The sequence below is a fragment of the Chionomys nivalis genome, chromosome X, assembly GCF_950005125.1.
Source record: "Chionomys nivalis chromosome X, mChiNiv1.1, whole genome shotgun sequence".
Taxonomy (NCBI): Eukaryota; Metazoa; Chordata; class Mammalia; order Rodentia; family Cricetidae; genus Chionomys; species Chionomys nivalis.
Window position 1 is genome coordinate 115,387,108 of NC_080112.1, and position 26,635 is coordinate 115,413,742.

At 35.3% G+C, this 26,635-nt stretch overlaps 1 pseudogene; it reads left to right on the forward strand.

Moving 5' to 3' along the window:
- The window catches only part of LOC130868575 (peroxisomal biogenesis factor 19-like), a 150,129-nt pseudogene that overhangs the window by 15,406 nt on the left and 108,088 nt on the right, over window positions 1-26,635 (forward strand).

The following is a 26,635-nucleotide window of genomic DNA, read 5'->3' on the forward strand; positions in this document are numbered from 1 at the left end:
CATTTCTATGATATATCATTTTCATTTTATTTTTCTTGTTTCTTTTTTGTTTGTTTCAATTTTCCAGAAGCATGAAGGACTCTCAAAATTTAGAAATAAATAAACAAAACATCAATTTTATTTATCTAATTATTTATTTATATTTTTTACATACCAATCCCATTTCCCCCTCTGTCCTCTCCTTCTGCTCATCCCACCTTTCCCTACTTCAGGCCCCATTTGCTCCTCAGAGATGGTAAGGTCTCCCCTAGGAAGTCAACTAAGTCTATGCCATCACCTTGTTGAGGCAGAACCAAGGTCCTCAATGCCCTCAACCTAGGCTGAGCAAGACATCTCTTTATAGAGAATGGATTACACAAAGTCAGTTTATGCATTAGAGTTAGATCCTGGCCTCACTGCCCAAGGATCATACTGCCCAAGTCACACCATTGTCATCTGCATTCAGAGGGTCTAGTTCAGTCTTATGCAGGTTCCTCAGTTGTCAGTCTGGAGTCAGTGAGCTCCCATTCGCTGGGGGTCACCTGATTTTGTGGGTTTCCCCATCATGGTCTTGACCCCTTTTTTCATATTATCATTCTTCCCTCTCTTCAATTGTTTGAACTCAGGGAGCTCAGGCCAGTGGTGAGTTCCGGATATCGACATCTGCTTCCATTTGTTTCTGGATGAGGGTTTTAGCTTCTCTGGGGTTGTGGATTGTAGCCTGGTTATCTTTTGCTTTATGTTCATATTCACTTATGAATGAGTACATACTATGTTTGTATGTACTCATACTGTATTTCTTTCTGAATATGGGTTATTTTACTCAGGGTGTTTTTTTTCTAGTTCCATTCATTTGCCTGCAAATTTCAAGAGGCCATTGCTTCTTTCTTTTTTGGTTTGATTGTTTGTTTTTACCATTGAGTAGTACTCCATTGTGTAAATATACCACATTTTCTTTATCAATTATTCACTTAAGAGGCATCTAGATTGTTTTCAGGTTCTGGTCATTACGAATAATGCTGCTATGAACAAAGTTGAGCAAATGTCCTTGTGGTGTGAGTATGCCTCCTTTGGGTATAAGCCCAAAAGTAGTATCTTGAGGTAGGCTGATTGGTAATTATCTGAGAAATTAGCATAAAATAGGCAAAGCATACAAGCATTTGACTTAATATGACATAAGCATATGAATAGCTGGTAAATATCATTAGTTATTAAGGGCATACAGATTAAGGTCATGATAAAATATCAGCTATTGAAAAGACAAGGTTAAATGCTTGTGATGACTCAAAAATATTAGAACTCTCCACCATTACTACTGAAATGGAAAAGAATACAAGTAAGCCACTAGAAAACTTTCTAACTCCTTCTAATTAAATAAAATGACTATTTTCCACTGGACCCATCATTCTTTCTCTAACATATTGACCCAAGAAAAATAAAAATATATTTTCACGTATAGTATAAGCATGTTTATAAAACTTCTGCAAAATATGATCCCAAACTAGAAACAATCAAATGTCTAAGAACAGATAAATTGATAAACATATTATACTATAGGTGTTCAGTGGGATACTACTTTTTGATTAAAAAGAGATTAATGACAAAGATACTGATAATGTAACATCATAGACAAATACCAGAAATGTAGACAGTAAATTAAAGAAGCCAACTACAAAAGATAATTTATCAGGTGAGATTATATATACATATATATATATATATGTATACATATATATATATATATATAGTATTTTACTGATTGACTTGGGCAAGAATAGGAGAGGGGTATGACTACAAGAGGATGAAGAGGACAGCATGGAGGATTTTCTTGGAGTTTAGGAATTATTCTCTATGTTGATCTTGGTGACAGTTGCACAACTCTATGTATTTCTCAAAATTGCCATAACTGCTCAACAAAAAGAGAACAAATAAATTTCTTACAGAGATTATTTTTCCAAATGGGCAGAGCAATAGAGGTAATTGTAATAATATCTATATTTAATGCTATGAAAGAATATGTTTGGCATCTTTGAGTCATATAAAATATAAAATTGTGTGTTTTGATTTATTTCTTTTATTTTTAGATAATTTACTATACTTCTCAAGCTGCAAAACTTAGTGGCATTGATTGTTTACTTGGAAATCTTCAACTAGCTTTCTGGCTACTGAGGAGATAGTGTGTTTCCCTGTTTTTATAGTATTAAATGTCTTCAGTTCTACGTGTCAGACAAAACACCTTCTTCAAAGAAGAGCACAGTTGTTCATCACAGCTCTAACTACTTCCAACTCATTGTGGGCAACCTATTATATGGAGTTTAGGACATTGTTTATTCTTGAGAACAAAGAAAAGAGTCAAAAACTCACCTGACAATTGGCACTAACATCTTCCATGTAATAAGATGAGAGTATGTGTCTTTTCCATTTTTATTATAATTTCTAAAATCATTTTCCCTGTTGCAGTGGCTTTCAACTGAGACTTTTGAGAAGCTGGTTGTTCATGTTCTAAGGCAGGCTTTTTACGAGCGGTAATCTCCCCCAATAATTACTTAGACTTGTACTACTGAACGAATGTTAACATGCCCTTATATTTAGCATCATCATACAAGCCAAAGAAAAGCCTAGATGAGACAGGGCCAGTTTTAGTATCCTCCTTTCACAGATGGAAAGTGCAACTGTATGCGGAAGAGTGCATGGTTCAGAAGGAACACAGCTGGAAAGAACATTCCAATCTTCTAATCTTCCTACAGTTCTCACAATGTTTAAATAAGAAGCACAAAATTATTTGGTTTCACCTGATCTTCAGGGCTTATTTCTTCTGGTTTATTTCTACACTGAAAGATATGTAATCCTTAGAATGCTTCATTCCGGGTCTTCATTTACAGAATTATCAACTGCCATTAAGATGCTTGTATATATATATATATATATATATATATATATATATATATATATATATGCTTTTTATATGAGGGGGTAAAATCAGTATTTAGAAGTATGTTTGTTAAGGCAGATCCCAACAAGATTGATTGCCTGGCTGAAGAAGTCTTAGCTTTCCCCTAAGAATGGTCGACTGGACTCCATGAACATTATCTCAACTTCTTCATGTAAATGACCTTTGCTTAATTCTAGCCTTTAAGCCTTGGACTCTGCCACAACTTACAAATAATAATATCTTCCTAAGGCAGAAATCTACATTCTTGTCCGTTCTGTATTTCCATAACAATATCATAGACTGTGTAATTCATAAAAACAGAGATTTATTTATTAAAATTCTAGAGGCTGGAAAGTCTGAGAGTGATGGATCAGCATCTAGAGAGGAATTTATCACTGCATAATCCCATATTAGAAGTGCAGAAGATGGGGATAGAAGTAGAGGAGGAGTGAGGAAGAAAAGGGCAGAGCAACATAAAAAAGATAAAGGGAGACAGAGGGGAGAGAGAGAGAGAGAGAGAGAGAGAGAGAGAGAGAGAGAGAGAGAGAAACTGACTCACACTCTCAAGACTTTTACTATTATTAGTCAATTCATGAAAATAAAGATTTGATGGCTGAATCACCTTCATTATTATAACCCACGAGCCAATACAATTTGATTTATAAGGATGCTTTCAATACATACTATTTATAAGATGCCTTCCAACTAGAGCATTCTCCTCCTGAACCTCTAAAATTCATGTTCTCAAAGGTAAAATACATTCATCCTATTACAAATTCCCCTAAATCTTAACTTATTCCAGCACCAATTAAAAATTCCAAAGTTTCATCTAAGTCAAAAAGAGTAAATCATAGTAAAGTGAATAATTCTCTCCAGCTCTGAGCACATGAAATAAGAGCAACTTCCCTATTCTGGTAATATATGTGGGTAGTCTTTATGATGACTGTATGTTTGGAGAAATGAGTCGTGAAATGATTTTATCATAGACTGTATTCGCACCAATTAAAATAGTTGCTATATTACTAGGCAATATAATCAAATGAGACTATTGCTATTTATGCACCCCATCATCGAACAGAAAATATTTAAGTGACACCTAATTGCATGATAGAAAACAAGTGTTTCATAGATGTTCCCATCACAAAAGAGGAAGAAATGCTGGAAATTATAGGTAACTGGTTCCAAATAAGCCCAAAGGCGACAAGGTGAACAAAATTTGACCTTAAAACTTGACTTCTGATAACACTGGGAGAAGGGATGGGTTCCAAAGGTCTTATACACCTTTACCTCAGTGGTTTCGTCAGCTTTAATCCATGCTGAATTTCTTATGACTGGGGAGGGCCTTTTAAATTTCTTTAAATTTTATGTGTATGGATGTTTGCAGCATGTGTATCTGTGTACATCATAGGTGCCTGGTTCCCACATAGCCCATCAGATCCGTGGAACTGGGGTCATTGACGGTTGTGAGCTACCATATGCTGGAATCTAAACCTGGTCTGCTACAAGAGAAGCCAATGCTCTTAAGGAAGGAGACGGCCTTTGTAGCATCTGGAAAAGAGTTTTATGCCTGCATTTTTCTTATAGGAGTTTGCTGCTGGCTTATAAGTTCAGGGTTTTGGCACGAGTCTTGTCACCATGACTCCACTCATCCAAATGTGGACACCTTTAGCCAGCTAGCTTAAGCCCCACATTCGTGCTTAGGACCAATTTAGTGTTGTTGTACAGTAGTAATTTCATCACTGCAACAAATCACTGCCTCGCACTCCAGAACATTCTTGACATTTTTTTTGACATCAAGGCAGAGGAATCAGTGGCCTTTAATCACTTGCAATTTCTCTAGCTGCAGATGGAAAATCACATAATGGCAAGAATTTCCACTTGCGTCCTCCAAATTCCAAACTGATCTTGAACCTCTTTGAGCCATATACTGGGGCCAAGAGAAGACTGCGCCAGAATTCAAGGAAGAGACACTAGCGGTGGCCTGAGCCATGTGATCCAATATTCCAAGAGTTGACTATGTGTCCCTTTTGATATATATCTTTCTTCCAGACCACTGTGGACCTAGAATGAAAGGGATAACATCAACGTGTCTCCAAATCTGCAGAATCAATCTATTATTGATCTGATAAATAACACCTGATTTACTTCTTCATATTTTAAACTCCTAATAAAATGATTGCTTCATCTTGGTTTCCTCTTTTGAAAGCCCCTCTACACATATACGACATGGCCAGCTGATACATCCTTTAAATACCTAAGTCCATTTTCTCTTTTGTCTATCAATTTCATGTTTTCATAATTTACTTCTCGTCAATTTACTGTGTTCAATTAAGATGTATACCTCTTTCATTATTTTGCTTAACAGTTTCCTCCACTAGAATTCTGGTATAGACACAATTCAGAAAAGACTTTACCCATTTTACAACAAATATGGCCTTTACTCCTGCTTCAAATACCTTATCCTTCATTTCTATCTGAGAGTTTATCAAAATGACTTTTATCACTTATATTTCTAAAAGTGTTCTGAGACTATGTGAGAAATATCTATGAAGATTTAAACTTCCTACATGTTTATTTTCTTCTACAGTCTCACTGAATTCCACTATTATAATGCTCCTTTTATGACAATCTGGGCCTTTAAAATCTTTCTCCTCTAAGCTTTTCTATATTCTACCAATTAAACAGTTCAAAAACCATGTCCATGTTTTCAAGATATATGTTAGTATTATCTTAATTAATCAATTCTATACTGATAGAATACTGCAGACAACTGAGATGAGAGAGTATTAACATTTTTGTAATGAACATTAATCCATTTATATAACTTCAAGATGTAAACAGCCCTCCCAAGACCAAATTTGGTACCATATGCTAATGCCATTTCATTGGATATTAAACATCTAACACACACTTTTGAGGGGCATATTCAAATTATAACAAACTTGCCCCTCAATTATTTATTAGGGGTCCAGTATCACCTGCCTGCTTCATTGTCAGTTAAAGTGATGTGCCGTTATTTATAAGATCAGTGTCTCACAAAGCTTTGAGATAGTATATGATTATAAGTATTCTGAACTTCATTTTATCTATAGCACCTATTAGATTAGAGAGGGCATATAGAAAAAAGTTAAATATGCCTGTTGAGTAAATTAATGAATGAATCAATGATGTATACAAAGTCAGTTTTCTCTGGGGCAGAAAGTTTGAACTTGAATATATTTTGACAATTATTTATTGCTATGGAGACCAAAGATTGTGGCCACACTTCCACATTGAGAAATATTTATAAGTAGTCCTGGAATTTTTAAAAAGTCACAACTATGACTGTAATTGTGCTCTGACCCAGGCTAGAAAAGAAGATCATCTAAGATGACGGAATTCTTATGAACCATTGAGGCTTCTTTTTTAACCATCAGAAAAACAAATTCAGTGTTTTTATTTTTAATGAGCATAAGCCCTGAATGACTTTGCATTTTCCTCATTTTCGTTTGAAAAAAAATCATACTTACATCCTAATTTTCCCTTGTAAAGTTCTCCTGGAATCTCATGAAACTCACAAATGTTGTCAATCTAAACAAATATCCTTGATTGAAATTTTCCTTCCTGAACACTCATTGAGGATTATGCATTTAAGGGCTTTTTATAACATAATCTGCATAACCTTGAAGAGTCACTTCATCCGTTAGCTGATTAAAATTATTTTCACAGCCTGTAAAGCAAGACATAACTCCATGCTATAGCTATGTGTATTTAATAGTGGAAATATGCTTTATGTGCCCATTAAGTCATTTGTGAAATTATATTAGTGCCATGTCATTTGGACACCCCTTTAAGATACATTCATGGTCCTCTCTTGACAGGCAAATTAACAGTCTCATCAATGACCTTAGAGTACAAAGAAAAACATCTATCTTATCAAGAATTTCAAAAGAAATCAAACATAGTTTTCAACAGTGTGACAGAGACAGAAAAGGAACAAGATAATATCACATTTCTTGATAGGTGTTAATGACATATTTTGAGACATTAATAAATTATAAACATAGCTACAAATATATAATATAACATATAATAGATGGTTATATGAATTAAGTTTAAAATGTAGTAACAGTTTAAATGTTGAAGAAAATTATCACAAATTTTCATAACATCAAAACATTTGAATTAGAAAAATATTGTTACACATTGATGTCATTCATGCAGCAAGTATTCCTTTAAAAATATATCATTTCTAATTATAATATATTTGTTATTATATGAAAGGTTGGCATTGCTGCAGAGTGATGTATTTAAGTTTCCCAATACTTAATATGATTTTGGACTCATATTTCAGATATCAATTTTTATTTTCTGAACATTTTCTGTTAGTATATATTGTTTCTGCAACAATCAACTAGAAAAACAACTTTTGATGTGTCATTGTCTCAAATCAACCATCATCTTTTTTATAATCCAGCATTCTTCTGGTATGTTTTACTATTCCCATATCACTATTTCTAAAATCTTATGCCATGTTAATTATGTACTGTTTTTGTTACCACCTCCTTTATGTCCAACTTAGATTCAAATGTCTTCTTAGCAGGAGTTTTCACTTAATGTCTATGCTATGCATTTAATGAGTGTCAATTTCTACTATTATCTATAATTCCTTAGGAATACTCCACATGCTTTTCCAACTAGAGAATAAATTATTTATAGGCAATATGTAACACAGATACATATTGTACAAATAGCAACACAAGTATATACTAGGTAAACTTAGACTCCAACATTAGACAAATTTGAGATCAAACCCTGGCCTTTCCACTTGACTTTCTATGTGAACTTGAATAAGTAACTGCACAACTAGAAACATCACACACTCCATTTGTAAAAGCATCATTATCATACTTCCTCTCCCAAAAGCATGGGAATCACCAAGGAAAAGGATGAGCAAAGATTTTTCAAACCCATAGGTAATGGAGCATTGCTGGAAAACAATTCTTTCTGTACATGAGAAGGCCATGATACATATGAATTCACAGTGGATGTAACAGCAAGCATAAGTCCTGCACAAAAATCAAGCCAGTGAAAGTTCCAGCATAGATTGTTGGAGAAGGCTGCTTGTTGGTTCCAGGCTAGTTAGCCCCAAAATAATCACACAGAAACTATTAAATCACTGCTTGGCCCATTAGCTCTAGCTTCTTATTTGCTAACTCTTACATCTTAATTTAACCCATTTCTAGTAATCTGTGTATCACCATGTGGCTGTGGCTTACCAGGTAAAGTTCCATCCACATCCATGGGGTTACATGGCTTCTCTGACTCCTCCTATTCTCCTAGCATTCAGTTTAGTTTTCCCCACCTAGTTCTGTTCCCCTATGGCTCTGCTATATGCCCAAAGCAGTTGCTTTGTTAACAATGACATTCACAGCATACAGAGGGGAATCCCACATCACCTCCCATTTTCTGTTTAAATGAAAAAGAAGAGTTTATCTTCAACATAGTAAAATTACATATACAAAACAGGTATCAAGAAAGAATTACAGTTACAATATTTATGTCTACTTTATCTTTTATCATACTTAAGGAAAACTATAATTATAAATTCTTCAAATCCATCAAAGACTTCAGAAAGAAACAATATTACCTAAGTAAACAGGAAATGCAGGGTTGGTGAGTGGAAGAGTCTTGTCCAAATTTACAAGCCAGAATTTGCATGGCCTATGTATAGATTTGGAGTGGCTAACAAAGAACCAAGTACTAAAAGCTTGGTGATATTGAGAAGGAAGCAAAAATGTGAAAAGATCATTAAGGCCTGTCAGGCAGAAATTCTTGATGACGATCAAAGGGCATTGTAACACTGCAGTCTCTTCCTTTCTTCATTTTCTTCTATGGTGGGCTAAATCATGACTGCATTTATGAAGTTGAGGGATTCTACTCCACTTTCCTATCTGCCTCACCACACACCAAAATGTAACACAGCCAACCAATCAGGAAATGGATCTCTAAATCTGTGAGGCCAAGCAACCTTTTCATTTTCCTAAATTAACTTTACATGTGGTATCATGTTAGAAAGCTAACGCAGCCTGTGAAACAGGAGTGGTTGTTATATTTATGAAGAATTGCAAATACAAATAAATAATACTTGACAAACACTATATACAATGTGCAAAAGCAAAACTATTCCCTACAGTTTCTTCACAGAAAAAAAAATGCTGATCTCTACTAGGTGGTCCTAGCATGTAATCCCAGTGTCTACAAACATCCTGTTTTCATTGTCATTAGAAAGGAACAACAGTTTGTAATCACATTGTCATTAGTATAGGCTAATAACAACAGAAACTATGTTAGCAATTTAAATACATTGTTTTCCTGTCATTGCAGTTCTCTGAGGTAGATAATTCTTTGTTATTAATGAAGAATTGAGATACAAAGTATTATCATGCCAAGGCTACATAGGGAGACAGGATTTGAACTTAAGTTTATCTTGTTTGAAATCTTAATTTTAGTTTTACAGTGGCTCATCACTTTGCTCTCTTAAAGCATTTAAATTATTTGTAAGTGTGGTTAGCCCTAGATTACAAATTCTTTAAAGGCAAAGACTATGTATCTTCCACATTTAGAGAATGCTATGTGAAGAATGGCTGTTCAATAAATGCTTATTAAATGCATGAAATCAGGTCAATGTTCAAATTTTTACAGGCCTGCTGAGGGCTATGTTATTAAAGAACGTAATTTTACATTCATAATTTAAAGTTGTACCCAATGCTTCATAGCTTTCTCAAAATCCTTAAAAAAAATTTTCTATTTGGACCTTTATTTTACTGTGTTAAACTGAAGCACTATTCAGAATGATGTTTTCCATAAATTACTATCTTACCACCACTTTTCTATCTTCCTTCCTTTCACAAATATTTGCCATACTGCTTAATATATGCAAGTTAAAGTGGTAGATAAAATAAACAAGGCTCGTATCCTCATGCAAATCTGCAAACTAGGCTCCATGCTTATTGTTTATATTTATCTTAACTAGGTCACTTTCACATTTTGAAACATGTTATTTAATTCTCCTTGCTGTCTAGACACCAAGAGGAATTAACCTCCACTTATGGCCCAGGCAAATTTAACTTGAAAGGCCAGTTGCCATGGGAATCTAATGCATTCCTGTGGTATTTCTGCAGATCTTTGAAATTTAAGATTTTCCTAATCCTTTCTGGCTCTGATTTTTGGCTTCTACAGAATTGTTTTTTCTATCGTGCATCTTGCTGTTGTTCCTATATCACGGCCCAATCTTCAAACCAATTAGGAAACAAATGTTCTGCTCTTTTATTCCAATCCTGCTCTACCTTGGACCCACCTGGGTCAATTAGTGACAGCTTTGCAAAGGCAAATGAATGTATAAACTTACTTTGGCAATACTGATGCAGGGACATTTAGCATTCTAGTACAGAAATGAATAAAGAAAAACTGAAGGTGGTTTCTGTTCACAAAATTATAATATATATGTGTATATATATATATGCACATACATATATGTATATATGCATATATATTCTAGATGTACCATATTTAAAGTTACAAAATATCAAAGATAAATTCCAGTAGTTTAGGAACAGACTTTTATAACTATGCTATATCTGTACAATGAAATACTGAAGCAATCTTTTAAAATATATGTATATGGTAGGTAAATATCTATCTTTACATGATGTCACATGACTGGTTATCTTGGTGAGTCAGCATTCTGAATGCAATACATGAAACTGTCACTAGCAGTGATCTTGAGAAGGGGCATTGGGAGGAGGAGGAGTTACAAAAGTTTTGAAAAGAATACCTTCATTTACTTATGTATTCAAGTGTATATAATAGCCATACTCTTATAATTAAAAGATAAATAAAATTTCATCAAAGGGCCATCCACCCAGTGGGTAGCAACTGATTGTCAAAATGCAATAAAAATAATTGGATTCATTATCTTTTCCACATAGTGATTATATTTCAATACAATGAGATCATTGTAGTACTGAGTATGATTTCTAGAATGTCTGAGAACTATAATATTAAAAAATATTGGGTTTTTGATGTTCTTTGTCTCACCATGTTCATATATGACAGTTTCTAATTTTTGCTTTTAGGATTTTTCTGGATGCATGAATGACTGTGTCTCTGTGTCTCTCTGTATTTCTTATGTTTTTTTCCTCTGGTTCTTTTCCTTCTATTTATCAAATTTTTGTCCTATTCTGGGCAGGTTTGTTTTTAATTGCCTGTTTGTTTCCTAATGAGGGAGAGAAAGAAAGGGTGTATATTTGAGAGGGTGGAGAGGTGAGGAGGTACTGGGAGATGCTGCAGGAAAGAAAATTGTGGTCAGACTATATTTTATGAAAAAAATCTATTTTCATTAAAATAAATAAATCCCAATTGAGCTTTAAAATGTCTCTGCAACAGAGACAAGGGTGTCAATCTGGGATCTTGGGCCCATTGCCCTCAAGAAAGGAGCTGTCTCTCAGCTATAGTTACGTGTGCTCTAGTCTTTGTCTCCCAGCTTTCTATGAACCGTCAGATAAGCACAGACATGGAGGGGAGGGGAAATGTAGACTCCCTATCCTTACCCATACTCTAAATAAATGTACTTTCTTCTACAAAAAATGTTATTGTGTAAATGTGTGTAGTCACACATGCTAAATATTGTGTACAGAGGTCAGAGGGCAACTTTCTTAGTTAGGGTTTCTATTGCTGTGATAAAACATAACCAAAATCAACTTGGGAAGAAAAAGAGTTAATTTCATCTCAGAAACTGTAGTCTGTCATCTAGTGAAGTCAAAGCAGGAACTGACACAAAGGTCATGGAACAGTGTTGCTTACTGGTTTACTCCTCAAAGTTTGCTTACCCTAATTTCTTATATACCCCAGGACCATCTTCTCTGAGGGGGCATAATTCATAATGGACTGTGCCCTTCCACATTGATCACTAATTTATCACCATGTTAGTCTATGAGCCTATCTGGTGAGAACATTTTCCTCCTTTTTATATGACTCTAGCTTGTGTCAAGATACCTAAAATGAGCCAGCATAATCACTCTGTTAAGTTAGTTCCCTTCCTGATGTGGGATTACCCTCTATATGCTGTAAATACATTTTATTGCCATTGGTTAATAAAGAAGCTGCTCTCAGCCAATGGCTTAACAGATTATAGTCAGTCTGTAAAAGATATATAGAGACAGTAGGTGGATTCAAAAAAAAAACACCATGCAGCCTCTGGAGGAGATAGATGTGCCTTGGAACCTTACCAGTAAACCATGAGCCTTGTGGTAAAATATAAAATAATAGAAATGGGTTAATTTAAGATGTAACAGTTAGTTAATAAGAAACCCAAGCTAATAGGCAAAGTAGTGTTTTAATTAATATAGCTTCTGTATGATTATTTTGGGTCTGGGCAGCAGGGAATGAACAAGCAACCTCGAGCAGAGGCGCCACACAGCCCCTTTAAGAGAGATCTTGATTCAGCATTAGCAGCAAAAAATCAGGCAGCAGCTTCCTGGCTACCAGCATGAACTCTGTCTCTTTCAGGAAACTGAGCACTTGAATGGGGTTTTTGAGCAGCTTGCTGCAAGTTACTTGGTGGCAGCATGGCCAACTGCTTACCAGAGTTGAGGTGGTGAGTGAGGCTCCCTCTGGGCAGTCCCATAGCTGGCAGTGAATTACCTCCACCATATTAAAAGGTTGAAGAAGCTGGAGCCAGAATCCAAGACTGCAGTGATCACACTGCTTACCATTTTAAAATGCATGTTATCAGAAAAGGACTTCAGATACACAATAAGACATATTCAGACATAAAAGACCTCTAAAGGAGACACGGTGTGTTTTTAAAAAATTTATGTAGGTTTGGGAGAGAGAAGAAAAAGAGTATAGAGATTTATAAAAAGAAGTAAATTATTTTTTAAAAAAATCTTTAAAGAGACAGATTGCAGACAATCAAAGATTAAATGAGTAAAGAAAAATAAGCCATATAGAGATGGAGTATACACAGAGAGTTAGGATTGTGTATATTATTGTATTTTCTTTGAAGTTTTGACTATGAATGAGCTAAGTATAGAGAGACATTTCATTGTACAAGCTGCTAAGCTAAACAAACATATTTTAAAGGTACCTTGACTTCAAAATTTGGGTGTAAGAATATGTTGCTTTGGAAAAGAGGTTCTGCTTTTGTTTCCACAGAAGATAGGAACCGGTAGATTCCTTCCCAACTAATTTGGTCCGATGGAACAAAACCCACTGAAAGGTCTCCACAAACCCCTAAAATTACTTCACCCAACAAAAAGCAGGAAGCAGTTTGGAGCAAACTATGCCCAAATTCCCAAATGCTGTTTATAAATGTTTGTTTACATTTAAAGGGGATATGCTATAGGGATGAATACTTTGCATTGGTATGGATCTTGATCGTATATAAACAAAATTGACCTTATATTTATATAAATATATGCACACACATATATTTCTATTATTAAGGTATTGCTTTTGTGCCGCTCATTTAAAAATATAATGTAGGGGCTGGAGAGATGGCTCAGTGGTTGAGAGCATTGCCTGCCTTCCAAAGGTCCTGAGTTCAATTTCCAGCAACCACATGGTGGCTCACAACCATCTGTAATGGGGTCAGGTGCCGTCTTCTGGCCTGCAGGCCTAAACACAGACAGAATATTGTATACATAATAAATAATTTTTTTAAATGTAATGTATAAAACCCTATTTAAAAATGTAATGTGAAATTAAGAAATATATATTAATAGATAATCATCTATAATAGTCAAGTTTGTAGTCATGTTAGTTAGGTTTTCTAGATATATAGAAATATATTTCATTCTTTATATAGGTATTCTTCAAACCTTTCAAAGACTAAGAGAATATGGCACTTAAAATTTTTTAAAAACTTAGAACTTTTCATGACAATGAGACACATCTGCTCCTGACAACACTGATTACTTGAAGAGGATGATGGGCATCAAAAAGACTCTTATGGAGTTAGTTAGCCATTTGAGCAAAAAGCTGTCTCTTGCCTGGACTGCTTGATGTCATTCTTTATGAACTGGACATACAGGACCTGCAGAAAAATACTGCTAAACTTGCCAAAAGAAGGGGAGATGGTCCTTTGTGGTTCCTGCTTCATGAGAAAACTGCCAGACATTCTGCAGGACACAGAAGAAAATGACTGACAAACTGCCAATATAGGTGGAACTGTCTATGAAAGTTCCTGCTTTATATGCAAATCAATCCCATACCAGTTATGATTTAAGGGGATATTTATTTAGGGGAGTAAAACTCACGAAACACCAACCATCAGGAAAGGAGCCTAGTCACCCAGAGCAGGAGCAGGAACCAAGAGAGTGGGCCAAGGCTTGCTACTCTTTTTTAAAGATAAATAAACTTACGCCCCAGTGGGCTGGTATTTCAACAGCTATTGGCTGAAGAAGAGGAAGACGCTCCTGCAACACAATAGGCTCATACTTCAGCAACTATTGGCTGAAGGAGTGGAAGGTCCTCCCGCAGCACTGCTTCATTGAAAAGTCTGCCAGATACTATGGGCCTGTAGGCTCAAGATGGATACCCCAATGTTACAGAAGAACTTTGGATGACTGTCCAGGCAGCAAGATGTCTCTCTCAATTCTAGAGTTTTGGAATTTGCTTACAATGCACTTCCTGTTTACTTAAGTAATATATCCTTCTGGGGTCTTTTATGGAGTTGAGAACAGATAGTTATAGTTTTTTAGTTATGATCAGAGATAAATTAGATGTGAAACTTTAGACTCATAAAGAAATATTGTAAGTGTAATTCTTGCTTGATACCTATTTTGTTATATATAATTTTACTGTTAAAGTTAAAATCTTCCTTTTTATTCAGATGAAAAAGGGGAGGTAATGTGGGATCCCCTCTGTATGCTGTGAATACCATTTGTTAATAAGGAAGCTGTCTTAAGCCTATTGTAGTGCAGAACAGGTCAAAGACGGAATTCCAAGCTGATAGAGCAGGAGAGAGTAGGCAGAGTCAGGGAGACACCATGTAGCTGCCACAGGAGATAGACACCAGATGCCAGACAGAATCTTACCGGTAGGCCACAAACATGTGATGATATACAGATAAATAGAAATAGATTGCCGGGCGGTGGTGGCACAAGCCTTTAATCCCAGCACTTGGGAGGCAGAGGCAGGCGGATCTCTGTGAGTTCGAGACCAGCCTGGTCTACAAGAGCTAGTTCCAGGACAGGCTCCAAAACCACAGAGAAACCCTGTCTCGAAAAACCAAAAAAAAAAAAAAAAAAAAAAAAAGAAATAGATTTATTTAAGATGACAGAACTATCTAGGAATGTGCTAGAGTCATTGGAGAAGCAGTGTTGCAATAATAGAGTTTCTATGTAATTATTTCTGGTCTGGGCAGCTGGGAAATAAACAAGCAGCCTCTGCCTACATCTTTCAACTTCACATGTGTTTTGAGGATTGAACTTGAATCCTCAGGGTCTTTACCTGCCAAACCAGTCCCAGACATTACCACCAGCAGCAGCAACACCAACACCACCACTACCATCATCATCATCATCATCAGTAAATCAATATATAACATAACGAGTGTCAGAAAGTTCTATTTTCCATGACACACAAGTATTATCAAAACTATCAGGTAAATATAGTACACATTTCTAAGCAGCATAGTCTTTGGGCCACTTTATCACTCAATCATCACTATCCATTTGCTTAGACTGATTCATATGAAAGTACACTCTAACGGCTGCTTTGAGAATTGTAGAAAAGGCATATCATACTAATATTGGGACACTGTCTTCTAGTGTACTACAATATAGAATGATTCATTATGCTAAATAGTGATTTATGGCTAGAAATAAGAACCCAAGTTTAAAAGATTGATGGCTATTGTAATGAAAGAGAGCTGTAAGCAATCTAAGCACACATACGCGTTTAAGTTGATCCATTATAATTTCCATTACAAAGTCACAACAAAATGAGGTAAGTTTATATGTGCCACCAGTGAAAGGTGTCAAAAATGATTTAAGAGTTGAAAATTCAAAATAAGACTTTATTTGTGTAAAAATAATAGATTGGTGCATAGACAGAATTTCCTTTATAAAGAAAATGCACTCCAATGATATGCATAAGTCTAAGTAAACCAGGTCAGAATTGAAAGGAAACGATGAAAAAATAAACAAACAAGCAAAAGAAGCAAAATAACTTTATTTTGTGCTTTGGTCTCTGTTTCTTTCTTTAATATATATCTAGTTGGGATTTCTATTTGTTTTACTGAAGTACTAGGGATGGAAGCTAATGGATTGCATATGTGTTTTGCCATTAAGCTACATCTCTGATTACAGAGAGAAAAATGTCTTGGGCAGAACAAAAGAGTACATAAAGAACTTGATTATCAACATGATAGTCTGCCTATTTTGTTTCTTTTCTTTTCATCTATATCACTCACAGTCATGTCCAAGGTCTTCTACCTTTACAGGTTTTGTAATATTTTGAAAGTATGTTATTCCCATATAAGCAGTCTATAGAACAATCTCCAAAAATGTAAACAACTATTACTACTAAGAAGAAATCAGGTTGGCGGGCAAAGAGAGGCTCCTAATTGTTTGAGAAATTATTTTTAAAAACTCCACACTAGAGATATGAGGTCAAACATGTTTATGTTATCTAGTAAGCTGTACTAATATATTTTTAGAATCTGTTTATTATTGAATATGGCAAAGATTGTATGTTGATCAGCTAAACAATGTCAAAGAAAAATTTTGTTAAACTTGGACATGATATGTCTATAGATAAAGAACTATCCTTAATAAACAATTAACAAATAATTGTCTTTGTTGTTAATTGGGTCTTTTTCTTTCATTTTTTCCTTTCTTTTCTTCTTTCTTTTTTCCTTTCTTTCTATTCCTCCTTGCTTGTTCTCCTCTGTCCCTCTCGCTTTTCTACCTTTCTCCTTTTGGAATCAGGGTCTCCTGGATCTCATGCCACTTTCAAAACTTGCAGTGTAGCTTGGCATGGCCTTGAAATCATGATAGTCCTGCTTCTATCTCTCAAGTGCTAGAGATTGCAGATGTATGTTCCCAAGTCAACCTTAAGTTATCTTTTATACATCCTTCACCAAAATGTGAAAGTTCATAAATTATGCAGTCATGTAGAGGAAAAGGATTACTTTTGGTTTATTGGCAGATGGGTCTTGATTTGAATCTTTTATTACTGTCCCATTTGTTTTGTTAGACAAGCTAAAAATGAATACTGTTTCTCAGTATACATACCTCATGCCTTCAGAAACTGAGATGGCAATACCTATCCTATAGGAATTCTAAATAAAGAAGAATAATTATATTATATTATTATAATGCCTTTCACAGTGTCTGTAACATATCATGTTTAAAATATGGTAGTTATTATTATTAACCATAGTGCCAAATGAATCCTCACTAGCTACCTGCTTCTGTTCACTTCATCTGAGTGAACAAATGTTACTTGGTGGAACTGAATCTTTTCTCTGCATGTACTAATTGATTTAGATTAAGAAAATTTGTTTCATATTCATGATATTTCTTTATAGCATATAGAGATTCAGAGAGGTTAATTTACTTGGGAAAATATTAAAAGACAAGATTAGAATCCAAAGATAGCTTTCAATAATGATAAATGGATGCTATAAGGAACTACAGTGTGTGTGTGTGTGTGTGTGTGTGTGTGTGTGTGTGTGTGTGTGTGTGAAAGACACACACAGAGAGAGAGAGAGAGAGAGAGAGAGAGAGAGAGAGAGAGAGAGAGAGAGAGAATAAAAAAGGCGACCAAGAATTTGGAAGAAAATTATGGGATGGATAGATTGGGTTGGAAGGAGAAATGGAATGAGGGAAATGGTGTAATTATATTCTAACTTCAAAAACAAAAGTATTATAACATGATTATAATACTTCTTAAATAGAGAAAATACTAGAAATAACTTTTAATTTTCCATGAATTTTAAAAATTAAAATTATGTAAGTCCAGCAAGCATTTATTTTTTATTCAAAACACATATAGCTAGCATAATTTACAGGTAGAGAAGGGACATCATCATCCTACTATAAAAACTTTGAATAAATACTTTCAGAAGATAGGAAAGAGAGAAAACTTGTCATGTGTTTACGAGATTTCAAATGGTATGCCAGGAAATAATATAGAAAAGAGCATAAGGAATGCTAAATGTCAATATGTGTGTGTACAGCTTTATAATTTTATGTTTAACTTATTATTTTTACATATATTTTTAAATGGGTTTGTTTAATATACTTCTTTAGTATGAAAAATTACTTCAAAACTCAAAATTTTCTAAAGAAAATGTACTTTTTATTAATTGTCTTTTAATTAAAATTATTTCAATTGTTATTGTTATATGTTTGCCTGGGGTTGGGTGTGTGTGTCTGCCATAGCATCATGGCATGCATGTGGAGGTCATAGGACAACTTGTGGGAGTCAGTTCTCTCCTTCCATCTTGGGTTCCAGGGATTGAACATAGGTTGTCAGGTTCTGTGGCAAAGGCCCTTACCCTCTGAGCCATCTCCATGGTCTTAACTATATTTTAATAAAAGAATTCAGGATTGGGGAAAACTGATGTCAGGATGTGTACTTCTGTCAGAATGATGAATGCACAGGGCCTCATTTCTACTCGGAAAATGGCCTCATATTCTGCTCATTCTACCCTGGCTTCTCTGTCTTCTGTTGCTTTGTTCTGGCGAGTTATTTGGTTTTGTTCTCCCACCTCAACACAGACACTTGTTTGAGTACGTCTCAGTATCCTTTGCAGGCTCCTTTGCCTCCATACATTCCAGAAGGCTATGCATACTACCTGCTTCTCTCTTCCCACACTACAACTTTATTTGAGCAACAATACCCATTCCCGCAGAATCTGGCCGGGCTTTGGAAGAAGATTAGTGGAATGGTCAACAAGGGAATAATTTCTCTGGCCACAGCAGTTTCCTTTCAGAGCCGCAGGTAAGTGAGAGTTCACATGGGCAATGGCTTCAGTCTCTCAGCATGTGCTTGCCCTTGCCAGGAGGGCCACCACCTGATTACACAGGATGATAAGCACTTGAAACACTTTGTGTGTTTCTTCACCATTGGGGCTCTTGTTAAAATGACTGAGAGCATTTCTCTTTAACAAGCTGATTCATCTTGAAGGAAAGTGTTTGGATTTACAAGACTGTTTGGCTCTCAGTTGTGCCTCCAGAGTTCAAATAGTGCCTGGTTTCCTGCATCAAAATAACTGCTTTTTAAAAAAATATTTAATTTCTATCCCCCTTTTGTGTTTGTGTGTGTGTGACTGTGTGTTAAGTGTGTAAATGCCATACATGTGCATGTGCCCACAGAAGCCAAGAAAGGGTATTTGATACCCTGGATCTAGAACACCGAGAGGCTGTGAGCTGCCGACATGGAATCTAGAAATGATACCCAAACCCTCTGGAAAACCAGGACATCTTCTTCACTACTGAACCATATCTCTAGGTATAAGAAATATCTTCAAGTTCTTCAAATTTTTCCATGTAGGAGGCAAAATATTATGAAACTTAACAATATTGAGTTTTAAAAGAGGTTTTGATTTGTTCTAACAGAGATAATGAGCTAATATTAACATACATGTTTTGAAATAAGAATTTCAGTGTGTAGCTTGACTAATGAATAAAGCTTAAAAATAGTTTCATCCAAAAAAATCTTCATACCAGTAAAAGTGTTTTAAGATTATAAAAAGTAGTTTTATCTATTTATTTATTTATTTTTTATTAAAAAAAAATTTCGCCTCCTCCCAGCCTCCCATTTCCCTCCCCCTCCTCCCACTCCTCTCCCCCTCCCCTTACTCCTCTCCCCTTCCCTCTCCAGTCCGAAGAGCAGTCAGGGTTCCCTGCCCTGTGGAAAGTCCAAGGTCCTCCCCCCTCCATCCTGGTCTAGGAAGGTGAGCATCCAAATTGGCTAGGCTCCCACAAAGCCAGAACATGAAGTAGGATCAAAACCCAGTGCCATTGTCCTTGGCTTCTCATCAGCCCTCATTGTCCACCATGTTCAGAAAGTCGGTTTTATCCCATGCTTTTTCAGTCCCAGTCCAGCTGGCCTTGGTGCGCTCCCAACAGATCAGCCCCTCTGTCTCAGTGGGTGGGTGCACCCCTCGCGGTCCTGACTTCCTTGCTCATGTTCTCCCTCCTTCTGCTTCGGAAGTATATATCTTAATTAAGGGAGCCATCTTAGGGTTGGAAAGAGACTTGAACCTAGAGGGGCTCCCAGGTGCCCAGGGAGATTTCCCCAGTTAGTTCCCTGGGCAGCTGAGGATAGTAGTATTGTTTTTTTAATACTAGAGATGATCTCCTGGTGCCCCAAAGAACTTATTATCATGAATAATTTTAGAAATCAATGGAAGTGGAAAGCTTGCCATCATTGTTTGAATTCTAAAATTCCATCTTTTAAACAAATTAGGAAGACATTTCTGCAACATTTCAGCTTTCTTAGGTGAAATATTTGAAATGTTAAAGAACAGTATATGCAAAGAACTAAACAGATTCAGCAGAAAAACAATATAGTGATAGTAGTGACACCTGGGGGCAGGCATCATATTTTGTATTTCATTTTTACTCTAAGAAGCATAAAACAAATTACAACAAAAATTAGCATATATGCACAGAGGGCACAATAGATAGTTAAGGATATGTACCATATAAGCATAAAATCCATAAAAGGACATCAAAATTGCAAGTTCCTTTATATCTGTTTTGAACTTGCGTAGACCTATCTGACAGTGTGTAAATATAGACAATAAGAAGGTTGTCTCAATAGAAAATATCATTCTTCATTGAGGGTGGTACCTGTTTACACATTCTGACCTAAGGTGCATGTGAACTATGTCATTTATTGTCTGAACACTTAATACCACAGGGAAGTTGTAAGCAACAATCTTCATTTTCACAAAAGGGAAAGAGCACATGGTAAAACTTAGGAAATATTAGGGAAAATAACTGATGATAATATTTTAAGTTGGCTTGCCTCTGAGAAATAAAGCTAAATAGAGAATTTTATCTTTCTCAACCATTTTTTTCTCTGTCTATTCCCTAAATCAGTGGTTATCAAGTAGATTATTTCATGTCCCTCTGAAAAGACAGAACTGATAATGGTTGGAGATAGCCTGAGTTCATAGGGTTGTTTGGCTAAAGACAATATACATGTGAGCCATCCATAATTAAAAAAAAATCCCTTGGAATTACAATCATGTTAAAGTTGGGAAACCCTCCTTTAAAGTATATTCAATATGCCTATGTCAGCACATCTTCGAAGAAAATTATCTCCACTACTTTCTATCTTATTAATTACTTAAATTTTTCTTCTTATCGTGACCTGTTCCTTCTCATATCCCCACTCCAGTTAGTCCTTGTCTTACTTGCCTTTACATGTCAGTTCTCAGTTGCTACAATTCCATTTTAATTTAAAACTGATTTTAAACTATATCTTCAGGAAGGAAAAATATAGCAAACATTTCTTCTGATACACATTATTCTTATACATATTTAAATATCAGACAGATATTCTGTTTCCGTATCAAGGCTTCCAGACCAATCTATATACCCCAGCTCATTATATCAGATTTTTAATTAAACAAAGTTATTTTATGGGGGTGGGAGGTTTTAATCCATAATACATAAGGAAGTCTACTTGAGAATCTATTAACATAAGTATATATTATATTACTATATTAAAGGGTAAAGTACCTCTAAAGTTCAGACAAAGAGGTATCATTTACATGGGTTATTATTCAGAAAAACACTGTATGAGAGAAGATAGGTGAGTTTTTTGAAAGAGAGAGCAAAATATAATGCTAAAGTTTCCTTTCTATTGATAAATCTTGCTATCTTTCTGTATTCAGCCAAATGCAAGAAAATAAAAGTAATAAATAAGAAGATAAATCATAAAATAAGAACTAATTCACAAATCATCACATAATGACGACCAATGAAATCTAATAATTTCATTCCCTTTTTTGAAAAGAGCAAAGGATGATTATTTTGTAGTATATAGAGAAGCAATTACCAGTATCCAGGCTGAGGTAGGACAGACCACTATAAACTCAATGAGGCATTAGGTTTTAAAGAACAGTCAATTATGTGTCTAAGATCTCAAGTTACAGAGTAAACCTACATAATTGACTGTTCTTTAAGTTTTCTGTGAGCAATATATATTGTATGGAGTAGACATTAATAAATATATGTTCAATGCATGAATTACAAAACAAGTAAGTCAGTCCAAATGATACATAAGGACTCTTTCAGATACTAATTGCTGTTGTTTGGTAAAATATTTGCTGTTGACTATTTGTAATGCACTGTATATATGTAATGAAAGTAAAGGTTATGATCATTACTTAAGAACTGCTATTTTTTTTTTTTGAAGAGACAAGGTATCATGATTGCTCTTTGAGGTATCTAAATTGTCTCTGATAAATATCATAACTACAAAAGATAAATGGGACTGTCTTCCAACTAAATGAATCTCTTTGGGTGAATAGAGGATCTGCCCTGCCTCCTATCTCCTTCTAGTTAAAGAATGTAGGATAGATTTTAGAGGAAAACTTGTCATTTTATCTTCACTCACTAAATCCCGTGGTCTAAAATGCATCCTTAAACCAGTTTTTGCAACTCCATCACCCATACTTGAAAAACTAAAAGTCACTATAGTTATATATAGAAAGCAGTTCTCTTCCCCCAGATGCGGAGGTATGAGGCAATGACTATTATAAGCTCCTCCCCTCTTCCAACCACAGGATGTTGAAAACATTGTAAAATATACAGTTAGACTCTTTTGATATTATACAGGGATGCGTTTTACAAGCTAGATTATTCACAGAACTCAGTATCTTAAAAAATTCATTCACTTAATTCTCAAGGCCTGCTCCTTTTTCTGTTAGATAAGAGTTGTTAGGGTTTCGCAGCAGGAAAGTACCTTGGCAGATGGGAGTGGGGGACAAGGGTGGGGGGAGGAGAAGAAACGCCCTAAGAGCACACCATCACACAAAAATCATGCGAGAGATTTATTGGTGCTGGGAACAAAAGGCCACCTCTGAGCTGGGACAAGAAAAAGAAAGACAGAGACACAGAGAATTAGAGAGCAGGGCCACAATTGCAGGGTCTTTTTTTTTTCTTTTTAAAGAGTATGCCTATCACATTTGATGGCTGGTGGTAAAGTGACTGCTGGAGCTGAGTCACTGAAGGCAGAGGGGAGCAGGACACCAGGTTCTGGAATGTAGGTGGTTCCTAAAAAGACCGATAATTCAAGCTTACCTACAAACTGATTAAGTCAAGGCTTCTTAGTAGGATATAGAAAAACAAGTCAGACTGCAGGCCTCAGGGACGTTCAAGGCAAATACCAAACCATGAAAAATAGTTAGGAATAGTCATATGCATAGATAAGCTGAAGCATCAAATATTGCTGGGATCATCTGGTCACAGTAAAAGATAAATTTTTAGGTCAATCCAATGGCTGTTACCTCTTATTCAATGCAGAAGTTTATATAAAACAACCTGACTGAATTCTAACTAATCACATATTCACAATCATGTTCTTATGAGGAGTCTGTAGCACATAGCTTGTTTTGCTCTGTTTGTGGGATTTTGTTTTATCTCACATTAGATTCATTTATCATCTTGACAGGCTGTTTTGTACTGAATATCTACCACTAAAGAAAGGGGAAACACTTAATTGTCAAACCTTCTGTGCCAAATGCTTGTTTAAGAATGTGTGAAGGGGCTTCATTTTCACAAGAAAGAACTGTTGATTTCCTATTAAGAATAGTGTGATTCATTGTTTTTTCTTTCATGTTGTCTTAGGCAAACAGATTTATTTTTAATAAATAAATAAAGTGAATCACTTTGCTTGATAAAGGGAAGAATTAATATTTTATCTAATAGATCAAGTTAGGTGCCACAGAAAATATTTGGAAAGGAAGGAAAATACCAAAAGACCTGCCTACAAATCAGTACTCATCATAATGGAGTTCTATAGTGGATCTTTATGTGACGCCCCCCTGCTACTAATGGTGATACACACTGGTATATAGGGGAAGAAGTCATTACTCAACATATCTGCTTGCCTCAGTTTCTACACAACAACCAAGGATGGATTCAGTGGTGGAATATTTGCCTAGCATGCATGATACCCCTGGGTTCTAGACACAAAACCAGGGCAGAATCAGGGGTAAGGGTGGGAGGATGGCCAGATTTAAGTTTTTGGAAGATAAAACTTCCAGCAGCAGATTAAATATGAATTTGCATTGTATGTAAATTTGGGCAAAGTTTCTGCTCAGGTCCTAAATTAACAGCTTTAAGTGTGACCTGAACAATGACAATATCAATAGACATGTGAACATGGTAAGGTGAAATCTCACAGAGTTCCATCCACCATCAAAGGACTACAGGCAGCTAATGAGTGCTGGGAGAGGGACAATTAGCATATCTCAGGGATGAACCATTATTGTTTATCCATCACAATGTGGTCAACCCTGAAATCACATACCCACAAACAAGAAAAATGGACAAAATTGGTTGCATTTATATATTTGTACAAATATACATGAGTAACAACAATAAAGGGAAAAGACATTATCAATCTGAGAAGGAGCAAAGGGTATACACAGGGTGAGAGGGAGTGGACATGAGAGGAGTGGAGAGAGGAAAAGAATTGGGGGAAAAGATATAATTACATTTCAATCAAAATTTTAACTCTTAATGAATATTTTGTACCAAAACTTTAGCTTCGTATTCTTTCTAATAACTTAATGAGGTAGATAATTTTGTTTCATTCCACAGAGGTTCAGAGAAGTTATTAAAATTGCTCAATATCTCATAGCCAGTAAGAATGTAGCTACAGGTAAGAATTTTCCCAGCTGGAACCACGTCAAGGAAATTTATATAAAGTTTTGTGGTGTGGAGATTCATATATTCAAAAGTTAGTGCTCCCCAGGGATGAGACCCCTGATTGGTTATCTAATACAAAGTGGCCCGCAGTAGAAACATATACATGCAGGTAACACTGAATGGGCTCAGAAGGTTGTATTTATATGTACATGTAATTAAAATGGCCAAAAAATAGGAGACTGTGAATTTGGGGCTCTCAGATCTGGAAGGGGGTAGAAAGAAAGAGAGAACACACACACATATATATGTATATATATATATATATATATATGTATATATAATTAGTACAGTTGTGTACCTTGTGAGATGTATACCAGTCTTTAGCAGATAGTTCTAACCCTTGGTCACATAGATAATCCAGGTTAAACTCGGTGAGTTAAAATAAAATAAATTCAAACTAAGTCTAACTATAGGGAACTTAGAGAGTGGGTACAGAACATATGAAGAAGGTTAGAGAGAGCTTATAATAATCAGAATTAAAAATATATATTCATATATATATGAAATTGCCAAAGAACAAGTTTAATAAAAGTTAAATATATTACCTTAAAAAGTCATCAACCAACCTTCTGTAGGCGTATTCCTTCAAAACAGCTAAAAGCCTTTCTCCTCCTATGATTAGATACTTAAAGGTACCATTAAATTGTACATTTGCTTAGAATATATAAGCTAAATTTGAACCTTCTGCCTGTTAAAGATAAAAATAGTTTTAGAACTGAAGAAAATCATATTGTTTTTAGTAGCAAGAAAAACAACTTTTTAAGCAGGAGACCTACTCCGAGGATAGAAGATGCAGTAGGGTAGAGATAGCCATGGGGAGAGGTACTGGATGGCTAAGTAAACAAAATTAAGTTAAAAGGGCAAGACCCCCACAAGGGTCATGCTTGAAGTATTATTAAATGTTTGCTGAGGTGCTTTCTAGAAGGTCAGACTACTCAAATTTTGAGGACTTTCCTTTGCTAACTAGAAAGGCAAATGTAGGAAGAATTTAATTACTTGTGTAATTAGAAAGGTTTAAGAATCCAGCTGAGGAAAGAAGACAAACAAGTGAAATAAAGCAAGAAGTACCAAGCAGAATACTTAAAGAGTGAAAAAGAAAAAAATCACACGAGGAATTTTCTCTTCAACTTACTCTGTGATAAAAAAAAAATATATATATTCTGTTCTCCATCAATCTGTGGGAAAACATTGATAGTACTTGATAACAATAACAGTAGCTGCTGTGTTGGTTGCTTACATCTACTTCTTCATTGCATTACATCAATTGATCTGTATTAAAATCTTACATGAAGAACACATCTGTTATCCTCAGTTGACAATGAAATGTAAAATGCTTAAATAATTTTCCTCAAAGTCACAGCTAGAAAGTTTCTGACTAAAAGTACACCCTCTAATCTGCCTTTGTCTGAAACACACACTAGCAAAGAAAGAAAACTCAAGAAGGAACAGAAAGCAGCAAGGTGGAACAGGAAACCACTCCTTTTCTGTTTTTCCTGTTTCCCCAGAGTTTCTACTTCTATTGAGGAAAATCGCATACTGCATTGAACTCCATATGGATTTGTGTTGCATTCAACAAAAAGCAAGCAAGCCCATTTCTGAAAAGTTTGGTTGGGGCTCCTCATCTCAATCTTTATTCATGTGAAAACTCTAAAAACAAATAAGTGTATTCCCTTGAAGGAAAATTATAAATAACGGAAAACTAAACTGTCTCAAAATACCATCGTACAAGTCATATTCAGAATTTATTTGCATTGGATTTACTTTTGAGATCATATTG